This window comes from Apostichopus japonicus, chromosome 7 (genome assembly GCF_037975245.1).
Source record: "Apostichopus japonicus isolate 1M-3 chromosome 7, ASM3797524v1, whole genome shotgun sequence".
Classification (NCBI taxonomy): domain Eukaryota; kingdom Metazoa; phylum Echinodermata; class Holothuroidea; order Aspidochirotida; family Stichopodidae; genus Apostichopus; species Apostichopus japonicus.
In genome coordinates, this window is record NC_092567.1 from 4,457,722 (window position 1) to 4,472,508 (window position 14,787).

At 35.7% G+C, this 14,787-nt stretch overlaps 1 protein-coding gene across 13 annotated transcripts in view; it reads right to left on the reverse strand.

Moving 5' to 3' along the window:
* Positions 1-14,787, reverse strand: part of LOC139969978 (NLR family CARD domain-containing protein 4-like) — a 585,990-nt gene that overhangs the window by 345,421 nt on the left and 225,782 nt on the right. For 3 of the 13 annotated variants that reach the window (XR_011793855.1, XR_011793850.1, XR_011793852.1), the window contains exon 1: positions 11,191-13,295. The exons of 8 other annotated variants lie outside the window; for them this stretch is intronic. The gene's annotated coding sequence lies outside the window, so the exon portion shown is untranslated. Of the gene's footprint in view, positions 1-7,057; positions 10,105-11,190; positions 13,296-14,787 lie in introns of those variants that run through there. 2 more of the 13 variants (XR_011793849.1, XR_011793847.1) reach the window with 1 other exon arrangement.

Sequence of the window (14,787 nt, forward strand, 5' to 3'; positions counted from 1 at the left end):
AAACACAGTTTGATTTGTACCTAGTTTCTCCTTTATATAGTTGTAAATAACATTACATTGTATACATACAGCCTTAGCCTACATGTTACTGTAGCATGTTATGATATAACACAATGTGATATGATGCAATGTTTACAGCTATAATATGATGAGATTCAGCATTTGGTAGGATTGTTTAGACTAAGGGGTGAGTAGGTCCTAACTTATTGACCTTTAGGCTGGCCTGGTGGTGGACTGTAGAATGTGTTACTAGGGGGATTGCTTAAGAGGTATTTGGGAATAGTGACAGGTGGACTATTACATTTGTATTACAGGGGGTATTATATAAAGGTCTAGTACTTATCATTTCAGTTACTATGGTAGGCTACTTTCGAGATACACTTCACTGTAAAACCCAACACGTCAAGACAACTTGAAAAAGTCGAGGTAACCCGCTGCCTTAACTTTTTTAAGTTCACTCTACTAACCCAGCCACTCCATAAGTAAGACTTGACAGTAGTGGTTACAACCAACTCACTGGTTTTACTTTGTTACACTATATGTTCATCAGTTGTGGCAACAGATATCAGCAAAGTCCAACAAATTTAATCTTTATCTTTTTTTGAGAAAAAGCTGGGCAAGTTATGGTAACTAAAACTTTAGAGCTGATACAGCATAGCCTTTCCTCTTTACACTGACAAGACCAATTCAAGTTTTGCCCACTTTCAATTATCTCTAGAGTTAACTTTGAATATTTAAGTTGACGCTACTTGGTATATTCTAGGCAGCGGGTTACCTCAATATAATTGAGTTATGACAACAGACAATTTTAGTAAAGAAAACTATATATTGCTAAGTTAACAACACAACTTTATTTTCAACCTCTGAAGCCAGTAACAATGTACTTTAACAAGGAAATAGAAGAAATAAACGCATAAAAAGTGCCTAATACTTTTATCGGTGGAAACAACGCCAAAATGTATCAATAGAGAGATACAGAAGAACATACTGCAATCATTCATTTCCATGATTCATTTAAGATAGTAAATACCAATTTCAAGTGCATGTGTTCTTTGGTATGAAATACAGAAGTAAAATTAATATGTTATGGCTGCTGGAAATAACCAATGTTGTTAAAAGCCAAGAAGTATGAAGTAACCACTCCTCTCAGCCATTTACAATATGATTGTTTTAGCTAAAGACTTTAATTTTGTGGCAAATATTTATATAGGTGAATCATAATTACATCATCATGTAAATAGGCAACGATGCTCAAAACACCAATGTTTCATTAACTAAAGGAATGCACTTAAAGTTGTCGATAGCAAAGCTATAGTGATGCCACCAATTGTTCTTGCATCTGTTTTTATGACAAAGACTAGTTATGATGGATAAGAGCATTGTTCAATTGTGAAAACCAAGCATAGAACAGGAACTTCATCTTTTTAATGATATGAAAAATTTCTTTTCAGGATATTTTGATCCCTTGTATTAAAAATTACCATTAAAAACTAGTTCCCATGAAAGCTAAGGATATGTTTGGGGAATCACATACAACCTTTCATCCTAGAAAGGGGTATATGAAATCAAGCCAGGGTTCAGCAAATAGCCCCTGTTTGGTCCTTTGTACTCAAAAACTTACATTTTAATCATAAGATAAAGCAACTCTGTAAAACTCTTTTAATAATCTGAGAGGAAGCACAACAGTCTTTGCTCATGAAAACCTGCATGCAAAGTAAAGTCATCATGAAAAATGTTTGTTTTTTAGATCTCTACAGCAAAGCACTTTATTTTTACCCATTTGGAACACAAAATACTTTGAAAGAATTCCATTGTCAATCCCTGTCTTTTGCCAGTTTTTGGATTCTTCAAACACTTGTATTACTGTGATTTGAATAGTTTCATCACAACATAGATATCTGATGCATTTTCCTTTATCAGTATATATAATATTAATACTGACTTCCTGTAAATGATTTCACAGTACATCCCTCATTGGGCTCATTAGGATGAACATGTTTGTAAGTTCAAATTTTGCAAATTATTTCTGAAACATATACTATGATACCAATCACATTGATGCAAGCAAGCTGATAGAAATTCTCCATAACTAAGCAAGTACAAAGTGATTATTTGACAAACAATGGCTCTGAATAAAAATGAAAATGTAAACTAGAGTTTAAGCCTGATAGAATTTTTTTCAGACATTTTTGGACCCTTCCAACTCACTAGAGGTGTGGGCTATTATGTCATTTCTCTGCCTGAAGAAAACATCGGCATTTCATAAAATTAACTTTGTTTCGCTCTTTGATTATTATAATGATTATTATTAGTGCCTATTCACCCAATCAACAATTCTTCATAAGTTGAAATGTAAAAGCAGAGAAACAATTTCCCATGGCATCCTGTTCCATATTACAATTTGTTTCACCACATTTTCAAGATTTACCAAGAAACAAGATAATTACCAGTCAAATGGAGTTTTGCAATATCTCTCTGGACCCCACATGAACTATTTAAACACTTAAGATGCATGATAACTATGTATGTTTATAATGGAATGTAATGCCACAGGCATGGTTTCAAATTGTTAAGAGGGTTATTTAAGTAGCCTGACGGTTTATTTTTTGTTGATAAATTACACTAAAACAGCAATATATTAACTTCTTTAACTAAAGAATATTATTGTTTAAGCTGTCATTAGCAAAAATATTCAGCAATCCCTTTTTCTTTAATCTATATCCAGGACACAATTTGTACTTACGATGGATCAAATAAACCAATGGTGTTGTTAACATATACAGTAGAATGCAAAAATGAAACAAACCAAAATTAAAGTAAATTTCCTCCAAGGTGGTAATAAAAACTGTAAGAATTTTGACCAAAGGTGACCATATTTGAATTTCTGGTATATTTGGGGCAAATATAGCAGACCTTTATGCTACCAAAGGTGACCATATTTGAATTTCTGGTATATTTGGGGCAAATACAGCATACCTTTATGCTAGTTTTGCATGTAATATTGTACACACAATGCAACATGTAACTGTTAAATTGTCACAAGCCTCAAGGTAATTTCTAATAAAAAGTATGTACTCTTATTTACTGTATTTTAAGAATTGCTAAAACAAGAATATAGATGAATGAGCTGTTTTATTATCTGATCATACCATACAGAATGTGCTATATAGCCTACCCCTGTCTCAAAGTGAAACAAGTTCTGAAACCTTTGTCTGGTTGACAATATTTCCACCATTCTGTCAAGGTGTTGGTCTAGTGAAGAAAAGAAAGTGCTTTCCAGAGCAAGGTTGCTTAACCTCGAAAACTCAGCCTTCAACTGAAAGAATAAAATGAGAAATGTAGAAAACAATATTTAGTTAAGTTTGCCCTATGAAAAGAAGATGGCTCCCCTTTGCCAGGTAGCAATATCATAGAAAGCCATTTCCAAGGTGAGAGTATAAATGCAACTTGTAAGTGCATTTGTCGATTGTAGTCAACTGCCAATCGGAATCCTGGGTAAGACATATAATATACAGTTATTAACTAATTTTACCGGTATTTAGTGCAGATATTAGTTACCAAAAACAATAGTAATGGTGACTGACATCCATGGGTTAAAAAATACATCAACCGGCTAATTACTGATCAGATCACCCTGTGGCACCATAGACCACATACTTTGTTTCTCTTTTTTTTCTGTATTTTACCAAAATTTTATACATAAGAAATAAAACATCTCTAACACTAATCACCCACTGTGATTACTTTTACTACTCATTATACACTGCAGCTACTATATCATGAAAAATACAAAACAAAATGTCCAATTTTAGTGAAGGAGACAGCACCCCCAATAAGTTAATGAACAATTAAGGAACTTACTTCACTGTGAAGAAATAAGGCGGGCATCTTCTACCATTTCGTTGACGGCTGGCGCATTTAAGACCAGGTCCTGTCTACGGTATGCATAGGTCCTTATCATCATTTTTTAAATCTTGTCCATGTCCCTGTTTCTCTTTTGAACTTCTGTGCAGAAGTTTTCTCAATAAGACTCCATACTTGTTGCATCTTCTCCAATTGGAATCTCTTGTAAGTAATTTATTTCTGCTCTCTTTGGTTTTTTGTGTTTTTATGAAGACGTTCCAGGGTAGGAGCACTTCCTTGAGTTAACGTTTAGTTCCATGCAGTCCAACTTTCTCATTTTTGCTCTAAGATTACCCATCTTAAATTTGATGCTGTTAAGCATTTCATCATAGCCAGAGGAACTTCCCTTTTCAGCCAAACAAGGATAGGTCCTCATGATTGCTTTTGCTACTTCAGTGTATTCCATGTGTGTTGGATAAGCTTTGTACTCCCAAATGCGTTTAGCAATCGCATCAAGGAACTGACTTTTGTGATCTTTGCTTAAGTCAAGGTGCTTCTTTCCTTCTGACAGATACTTTCTATTACCGTCTTCAAAAACCAGTTCCAGCTCTGGGCCTACTTTAGGTACCTGAAAGACCTCTGGCCAACACCCTTGTCTCAGTTTGGCTTCTACCGACTGTATGTCATCATTTGAACTAACACTCATAGTGTCATGTGAGCTTCCGAACGAACCGACAGATGACAGTGAGGGTGTACTACTCCAATAGCACTGATCTTCAGCAATTTCAGTGTATATCACTTGGAAGATGCACATGTCTCTGGTAAATCATTTGCATTAGTCAGATTCACCATCTCACCGCCAAAGTCTGGATCAGCATATTGCAAAGTGAAACTGCCTTCAAGGCTTAACTTATCTTTCAAAGTTTCCATAAGGTTTTCAACAAACTCTGGACGTTGCTCAAGGGACACCTTCTGAATGTCCTTTGGTGACAACACTACCCTCAATTTGTACATAGTATCAATTTCTGATCAATCCTATGCATGAAAAGAGAACAATGTAAGGGAGTTAGAAGCTGGCTTTATCGTTTCGTACACTCCCCTTAGAATTACAGTACTGTACCACATAGTAATATTTTAGCAGTAAGTGCAACAACCCATTCAGCTGCAGTATACCACATGTACTGCATAAATATGCAGTATGGCAGCTGATCTACTGTACATCTACTCTTAGCTACTTGCATGGGTAGATATTTTGCATGTAAATGTCATCCAAGTACTGCATCTTTCAACGTTTAGTAAGGCTCATGCTTTATCACAGACAACTCAACTTAGGGTAACTCCTATTGTTCTTCATGTACAGTATATCTACAGAGTGTTTCAACACAACCACTTTAGCTTCTCTGATAGTGTAGGAAGTTAGAGGGTAGTAATCTTTAAGATTACCTGGACAAACTACTTGATCATAGTTTTCAGTCTCTGTCACTTTGTATGCTCCAATGTGGCTTTGAAAATAGATTTATGCAATTTTACTACAAAGCCATCCATTGTTTTTATCAACAATAATAGTTTGTATATTTGCTAGTACAGAATGACCACTATCACTGCCAATCACAACAAACATATCTCTAAATTATACCTCATTCAAATTTGCTAATCAGTACCATGTATTAACCACATGAGCTCATGCTGATGAACCGAATGTTTTACTCCTCTGTCTCACACTGTGTAACTGTTAATGGTTAGGCCTATCTGTAAAGCTCTATAGCCTAACCTAATGCACAGCCTACGTTCAACGTGAAATGGAGCTTATAAATTTTTAGGCTAGGCTGTTGAAATATTTTGAATATTTCTAATCCAATTCAATCACGCATATAATTTCATGCTGCAAGTTTTAAACTTTGACTTGGGCTAATTTTAACAACATATTTCAGATTCAGTCGAATCTTTGCGAATATCATTACTGTATTGAGCATTAATCATTCCAAATACGAACCGTAAATCTCCAAGACTTGGAAAAGCGGGCCCCTGACGTATGTTATCTACTTAGTCGATAAACGCGCGCGAGCGATCACTTACCGGTAATTTTGTTGCAAATACGCATAGTCTTCTCTTTCCAGTCGTTTTCATGTAGAAATGTTTTGATACTCGACCATCACAAGTTGAAACAACGATATCTTCATACGTTGATCTACGTTTCCGCATAAAACTTACGTAAATCATGTTGTAACGCTTATTTTAACATTATTGAGTCATCCTGACTGTCATAACCCTTGTTCAGAAAGCTCATCTACCGGTTGGGTTTTACAGTGTTCCTTATTCAGCAACGATTTCTCTAGTGCGCAATCACGGAACTCGGGTGAAACTGACGGACGTATAAGTACGGGTATGTAGCTACAGTGTTAGATTACGTACTTATTTCATATACACACGCTATATGCTACACGAGATTGTACAAATTAAGCTTATGCACTAAGATTTCAGGCACACAAATGCATAGTGATTTTGACAAGAACCAGTTCTAAGTGGAATTTAGTAGTATTCGACGTTCATATTACAATGGGCTTTACTTCCTTAGATTATATTCTATTTAATATTTTATTGATTTTATTGATTTTCAAGACAGTTTTGAAGTGTCCATAACCACTATAAATACGACGTTGTATCTTCATTATTTGCTCCCTCTCAGCAGTAAAATTACAAGATAGTCCCCTCCCTGCCGTTCTCCTTGAAAAAAGGGTCAAACATAGAGTGGCACAAGGGAACCTACTTGACATATAGTTCCAAACACCAACAAAAGGTAACTTTAAATAAATATCTATAAACAAAATTACACCTAATACAAATTTGGATCGCAAATAGCTAATCTTTGCCCCAAACATTCCTAATAATTGATATAGGCCTACAAGTTACGGCAGTGATGTAGTGTGAAAAAATACCAATGTGTCTGAGTAGTGAGGGACAAGCGTTAATGTTAACAACTCTATCGCTATATTATTACCCTGCAGTAAAACCAAATGAGTTGTAACCTGCTAGACTGGTCTTTAACACTAGAGAGGTAAATAAAGTATTACTATAATTAGCTTAATTCTATGACCTATACATGTAGGCAAATCATATATTATACACAACGTTGCGCTAATTGGATTGAGCTGATATTTAATTATAACTGGGCCTATACATGAAGTCAAAGTAACTTAAGTCATTTTGTACGTACACTTCAATTCGCCTGATCCAATCTTCTCATAAAATAAAGTAAAAGACGGCTCCGTTGTGTATAATAACCACTATGGATTTCTGCACACAGCTTCATCGTTGAAGTTGTTTTTGAGAGTGTATGTCATAATAATGTCAAATATACATATATATATATATATATATATATATATATACACATATATATAGTTTAGTGAAGAGCGCAACCCGGAAAAGATATTGTCCTACAACACGCGATATATATATATAGATATATATAACATACATAATATTATCGTCATTTGGGGTCAATAATGTCTACGATGCGCTGGCGGTTGAACTGGCGGAAGGATGCAATAACTATTAATCAAAACATTGCTTATATATATTTAATAGAAATACTCCTAGCACGGTCATTTCCTTTGCCGGAGAAATCCAAACAATATCTAACATGATAGAATTCGGTTTCATTTTCTATTTTACCCGCTGTAAGTTTAACAGTGTGTTGGAAGGTTGGAAAACATATCAAAACAAAACAAAAATGGAGTAGAGCTGAAGAGGCCACTCGTATCTTTTCGTGCAAATCGAATTAACAGAAATGGCAGCAAACATAAAGAAAACCAATATAAAAAGAGAAATATAGAAAAGATAGGAGTATATGAATAACAATACAACAAACGAAAGAATACTTGACGAAGGAAAAGGAAAGACATGCTCTTTATATGTAACCAATTACAGCAATCCTAATATGCTACATTAGTAGTTGCTATAGTTTTGTTCCCTTGTTTCAAGTGTAGCAATCCTTATATGCTACATTAGTAGATGCTATATAGCTTTGTTCCCCTGTACCAAGTGTAGCAATCATAATATATAACATTAGTAGTTGCCATAGTTTTGTTCCCCTCATGTACCAAGTCTAGCTATCGTAATATGTTACAATAGTAGTTGCTATAGAAGTTGCTATAGTTTTGTTCCCTGTACCAAGTGCAGCATTCCTAATATGCTACATTAATAGTTGCAATAGTTTTGTTTCCCTGTATCAAGTGTAGCAATCCTAATATGGTACATTAGTAGTTGCTATAGTTTGGTCCCCTGTATCAAGTGTAGCAATCCTAATATTCTACAATAGTAGTTGCTATATTTTTGTTCCCATGTACCAAGTGTAGCAATCCTCATATTCTACATTAGTGGTAGCTATTGTTTTGTTCCCCCGTATCAATCCTAATATGTTACATTAGTATTTGCTATAGTGTTGTCTCCCTGTATCAAGTGTAGCAATCCTCATATTCTACATAAGTGGTAGAGTGCTACAGTGTTGGAAGTACTTTAGCTTGTTGACGGTATAACATGCCCCACAATATGATATATGCTCGTGTTACTATGCGTTATAATGCTGTCGAGCACTACTCGCTGTTTACGCTTATTCACTGATATGTGTTAATTGCATGATACTCAGTGTTCCCTATTCGACCTTCTATCCCATGCATGATGCAAAGTTACACTTTCACTAGTAGCAATTGTGACAGCACTAACCAAACTTTCCGTGAAATTCGAGGTTGCTAGAGTTGTAGCCATATGACAATATACATATCGACAAAGGCGTAGGAATTTGGGGCGGGGGTTGCAGCCCATAGGAACATCACAAAATGAAATCTTAGAAAAGAGCAAAGTAAGTTAATGTCTACAACGGGGTTCGAAACGACCTCTGATCATAGTCCAGCTATCGCTATAAATGTCTTTATTCTTTTCGATTGTTTAAAATGCCCAGCCATTTTCCGTTATTTGTTTACTTTTTTAATATTGAATCTTGTCAGCAAGAGTTTGCTTAATATTACAGATGTTATCATTGATATACTTTGCAACCTATAGGTCATTTCAATTCCATTATCATTATATGTTAAAGCTTATAATTATTAACCCGGGCAGAATCCTTTCGTTTTGCCAATGATTTCCTTAATAACATTCCAAGTTTTCCTGAGGTCAGTCATTTATTCACATAAAATGTTTGTAAAGTTAGATTTCTTTGCTACGCGAATACTGGTTGCCAAATTGTTTCAAAATGGTGTATTTAAGCTTGTTTGAAGGAGTGCGGCTGTAAAGAAATGCTTTGTAGTTACAAAACGAGCAATACCGGAAGTAATCCATGGAATGACTTTCTGAGATTTCTTAATTGTGTGACATTTAAGTGAATAATGTTTACTTCAGAAAGAATTAACATATGGTACATAAATTACACTTCCTGTCCTCTAACTATGTATGCCAGTATACTAAATAGGCCTCCATAACATACATCATACAGACACATGATGTCCTCTAATGTTCAAGAATACATACATTATAATACCAGTATCTGTACTCTTACTGTATGCAACAGATGATACATACATTACACGTCCTGTCCTCTAACGGTATGTGCCAGTATACAAAGCAGGCCTACATACATTACATTTTACAGACACCTGACGTCCTCTGGAGTTCAAGAATACATACATTATAATACCAGTAACTGTACTCGTACTGTATGTACCATATAAATCATAAGTTACACGTCTTGTCCTCTAACTGTATGTTTACTTAATAGGCCTACATAGCTTACATTATACAGACACCCGATGTCCTCTAATGTTCAAGAATACATATACTATAAAAACCAGTTTCTGTCCTCTAACTGTTAGTGCCAGTATACTAAATAGGCCTACAAAGCTTGCATTATACAGAAACCTGATGTCCTCTAATGTTCAAGAATACATACATTATAATACCAGTATCTGTCCTCTGACTGTGTGTACCATATGCTATATAAATTGCACTTCCTGTCCTCTTACTCTTAGTGCCATTATACTTCATAGGCCTACATAGCGTACATTATACAGACACCTGATGTCCTCTAATGTTGAAGAATACATACATTATAATACCAGTATCTGTCCTCTAACTGTGTGTACCATATGCTACATAAATTGCACTTTCTGTCCTCTAACACTTAGTGCCATTATACTCCATATGCCTACATAAATTACTATATGTGTATCCTTTCACCGTAGGTACCACGTCTACTCATAATTTACAATGTCAAAGTAATTAAAATCACATATATATATATATATATATATATATATATATATATATATATATATATATATATATATATATATATATATATATATATATATATATATATATATATATATATATATATATATACTTAAAACTGCAGTTTGTGTTGAAAATCTGCTTATTTAACACTAACTGGTAATTACGTACAATAAAAAGAAGCTTAATAACATTACTAAAATTTGCCAAATAAACGAGGAAATTGGACATAAAAGCGTTTAGTTTATGGAAAATCCAAGCATGGTGTGTTAATGCTTTAATGGTGGGACTCGGGGGGGGGGGGGGGGTGGGTGATTGTAATTTTGTACGGAGAAGTGCCCCTGCAGCCTGTACTATTGCCTCTAAATGTATGTACCTTTATACAAATTTACCTGTCCAGCATATGTTGGTATAGGAACAAGACAAGTGTCTTCAGCAGATGTGCAACAATACCAAATACAGGACGGACAGTAAAAAAGTCAGGTACATACTGAGTCTGATACTACAGACATGTTTGGTTATCGGATGAAAATAATCCTCTATAACACTATACGAGTTACACTAAACGTGTGTCTAACACGTAACCGACTGCACTAACGTTCAACTCTTAATTAAAGTATACTCTTTACTTCTCTAATTACAGTACAATGTCACATAGTCACGGGTTGTATGTACAATGCAATAAATTACAAGCACAAAAGGCCCCATGCAGTTGTTTTCTTGTATAACCCTAACTTAATAAGGTAATATATGTTGTGTTACTCATAGTACAATACAGTTACTTTACAATATTGTACAGTTTCATATCAGCTTCAGCTTGTACCACGATATAAATGTTATAAAACACATGTAAGTATATCATGTATTCATTTCACTATATGGAACAAACTACGTCACGGTCATTTAACATCATTATAGTTAATTGGTCATACGAATCAAACCTACGTTTACGGTAGAGACTAACGTTATCTCGCTCTGGAGTCTAATACTGTGATTTATTTTATTTGTATAGAAATTGGCTAGAAATGGAATTTATTCTCCTTGATGGTCAATTAATCTTACCTCTGCTCTGATTTTCTCGCCTGGACCTATTTCGTTAACTTTCCAGACTCTAAAATTTGACATGATAAAATGGCGGAACGGTTCATCATGCTCATTCCTGTTACGATGTAATACAATGTAATCCACATACACACAGTATGGAATGAAAAAACATGTCTTCATTACTTCCTGTAGAATCGAAATATTACAACCCCTGCTACCTGTTTCGAGAAGCTTCCATTTATAAATAAACTTACAAGTTAACAGACAATACAGGCAATATAGCGTGTACCTTTAAACTACAACATGGGATGTTCACATCGTTTCCTGAGTATATTCAATAACCTTTATTCATCCGGTTTCTCAATATTATCACTATTAGTTTCAAAAATACAAACCGGACACTTTTCCCGACCATCTTGAGATCAGTTCTGAATAATCATTCGAGTACCTAACATTCTGTTTAGCAAATGTTATAACCTGTAACATAGGCAATCAAAGACGTGGACTTGAACAAGCATGCAGTAGGGTTAAGAATTTAGAAAAGATTTTAAGTCGACCAGTGATTATATATCAAGATGATACACTTCTAAACTCTCTGTATTTGTCAGGGGCGTCGGAGCCGGTACGGCCGGACCAATATTCACGGCGCAAAAAAAAATAGGACTATGAAAAAAAAATGGCAAAAAAATGATGCCATGGCAAATAATGATGACGTCAAGTAGGCTAATTGGTGACTACTCTGGCATGGCAGGGGTCTTGTTTTCAAGCTCGGGAAGTGCCATTTCCTGCAATCAAAGCGTGCTTTGACCTACCAAACGTCCCTCGATAATTATGATAGATGGCCACACTCTGATCTGCCGTACCAATCCCAAATAGCTTCCGACGCCCCTGTTCGTAGTTACGTTACACAAAGCTGAATAAACGATACCATGCCTTTCTACTAACTGAATTCGTAACATGTTTGTGTTAGGTCCCTCTTTATAATGATCAAGTATATTTTGTTGCAGGTGTACATCAGTAAAGCGACCAAAGAGATTCACAATTATGTAGCCTGAAGTGTGCTGTTTTACTGACCTCTCTAGTCTTACTAAACTTCACGTTATAGGAATAGCTGTGGTGGTAACTTACAAGTCGACTTTTAACACAATAAAAGTAATATAGCAACCAAAAAACTTAGTAAACGTACATTTATTAATAAGTTGAGCTCATTGGTACAGTCTTAGAATCCCCGGATCTAGCAACAATTGTAGCAAATGTGTTGATTTTGTGGGTTCGTTGCTTCAGAAATTTTCAAATTTTGGTACCATTTACGATTTGTGCAAACATTTTAAGGATATATCATTTAAATATATCATTTAAAGGTGGGCGCTTAAACCCAGTCTTGCAATTACGTGCTGTCGAAGTTTCCAAACGTACTGAAAGTTTGCTTTGCCTTTACGACTAATACTCACAGTGTGATATACATTTTTTCAACGGTTCAGGAATCATGTTTGCCTGCAACTAATGACGTCGATGGGTTTATATTTCAACGCAGACGATCATTTTCTATAACAAAAATATCTAGATCTCTTGATATCAAATTAAATATAAAAATCATATTAGTTAAACAGACAACAATTTAACAGATTACGCAAACATAATTTTAAGGTAAGTTATCCAAATGCAGAATCTGAAAGTAACATCTTGTCGCTATTCTAACGCAAGTGAGCATTTCATTGTGTAACCCGTGATGTTATTTGATAAACGTAATGAAACTGTATACTTAATAGTTACTTTCATTTTGAGGTCAATCTGAACGCTTCCCTTCTTGCCTTAACACATTGTTTACGTACTCTCGAGAAGGAAGTAATTTAGCTACGTAAGTGCTGTCTGAGCGCGATTTCAAAGAAAAGGCGGATATTTAAGGTCAATCGATATAAAGGTTACATTCGTAGTCATAAACAGAATGTGCGCTTGAATCCAGCCAATTCACTTTTATTTTGCATCGACTAAATATTACGTTATTTTCTGCGTATATAATAAGCCGTGTGAATCATAGCAGTATTACCATTCTCGGATGTACACTAAATATGTTGCTGGGCCTATGTGCATATTACCATGGTTTTTAACAACATGTTTTGCTACGCCTACGCGACCAATCGCGATGTGTTTCTTGGGTTAGGTACATTCAACACATAACAGCCTAGTAGCCTATATACGTGTGTGTTTCCGTAGTGAGCTCATAGGCCCGAGGTGACCAGACGTCCCCGATTTTCGGGGACAGTCCCCGATTACAGTGTGTTTTCCCCGATGAACAAGTGTCCCCGAAAATGTCCCCGATTCGTCAAAATGTTCAGGAATTTCGAAAATATCCCACATTATTAGTAAAATAATTGTAAAAACAAAATTTAGTCAAGTGTGCAGTCGCAGAACGGAACTTATAACCAGTATTTCAGGTGGGCCAGTGTAAAGTGGAAACACTGTTAAAAATATGCTAGATCGATCTAGCCTAGCACTCTTTCGACCGTATAAATGGCAACTACGGCGACACAACGACACTTATAGTGTGAGCATGAGCAAATCACAAGCATTCAAAGAACTACGTAAAGTAAGTGGATTTCATTTAAATAAAAGCTACATTTTTGAAAATAAAATTGATTTAAAAAGTGCTTCAAAGTATCACCATTTTACATCTAAGCACCTTAGGCACTTGAAAATTTCTTAAAGGGGAGGGGGACAGCCCCTCCCTTTAACCCCTCCCCCATATCAGTCACGCAATAAATGTCCCCGATTTCAGTCACGAAAATATGGTCACCTTAGCTGAGGCTGAGTCTGTAATAGGGCGCAAAATTCGTCGATAAGTTCGCAGACAGTCATCAGAATAGGCGAATTAACATTCGCTAGACTGTTTGAGTGAGCCCTAGAAAGTGCAAAAGATGGGCCCGCAGGGGGAATGATAACATCTTTTGTTGATTGTGGGGGGGGGTTACACTCCCAGGCAAGTCAGATATCATGCTGATCATCTTTGAATACTGACAGAAAGAGCATAGTCTATTCAGATTTTTAAAGAGAATTATCGATGACTTTTTCAGTGATCAGTTTTATCGTTAATAATACCTATGTGGAAATAACATAAAACGTCAGCTAACTAGAGTGACCATCTGTGCCCTACATTGCTGACACAATACCCGATTTGCCACAGTTTGTCATGCAAACTGTTTGGTATGTATTTTGTACTAGCTTAGTCTGCCCCACCAATCAGACCCTTCGCCCCCCCCCCCTTTGCCCCCCCCCGATGGAAAAGTCTGGCTACGCCACTGTTGTGGGGGTATGACGTGCTTACCGAGAGTGACAACTAGTATTGCTCGATACAGGTGGCAGTTGAGAACAGTGGAATTAAAAACTTCTTTACCGGTTTCGAACCTCTTGCCTTAGAAGCGTAGCTTTACCTACAAACCTGTAGGCGGTGTATTGAACCTGGTATCCAGCACTCATTTGTTCTCTGACGGTTGGTTCCAACATGGCCTACGGATTACTATTGTCAGATTGAGTTAACATTTTTTATTGATAATTGAATGGATGCTAACAACCCTTTTGTTTTATTTCTCTGTTTCTCCAATAATTAACAAAACACTG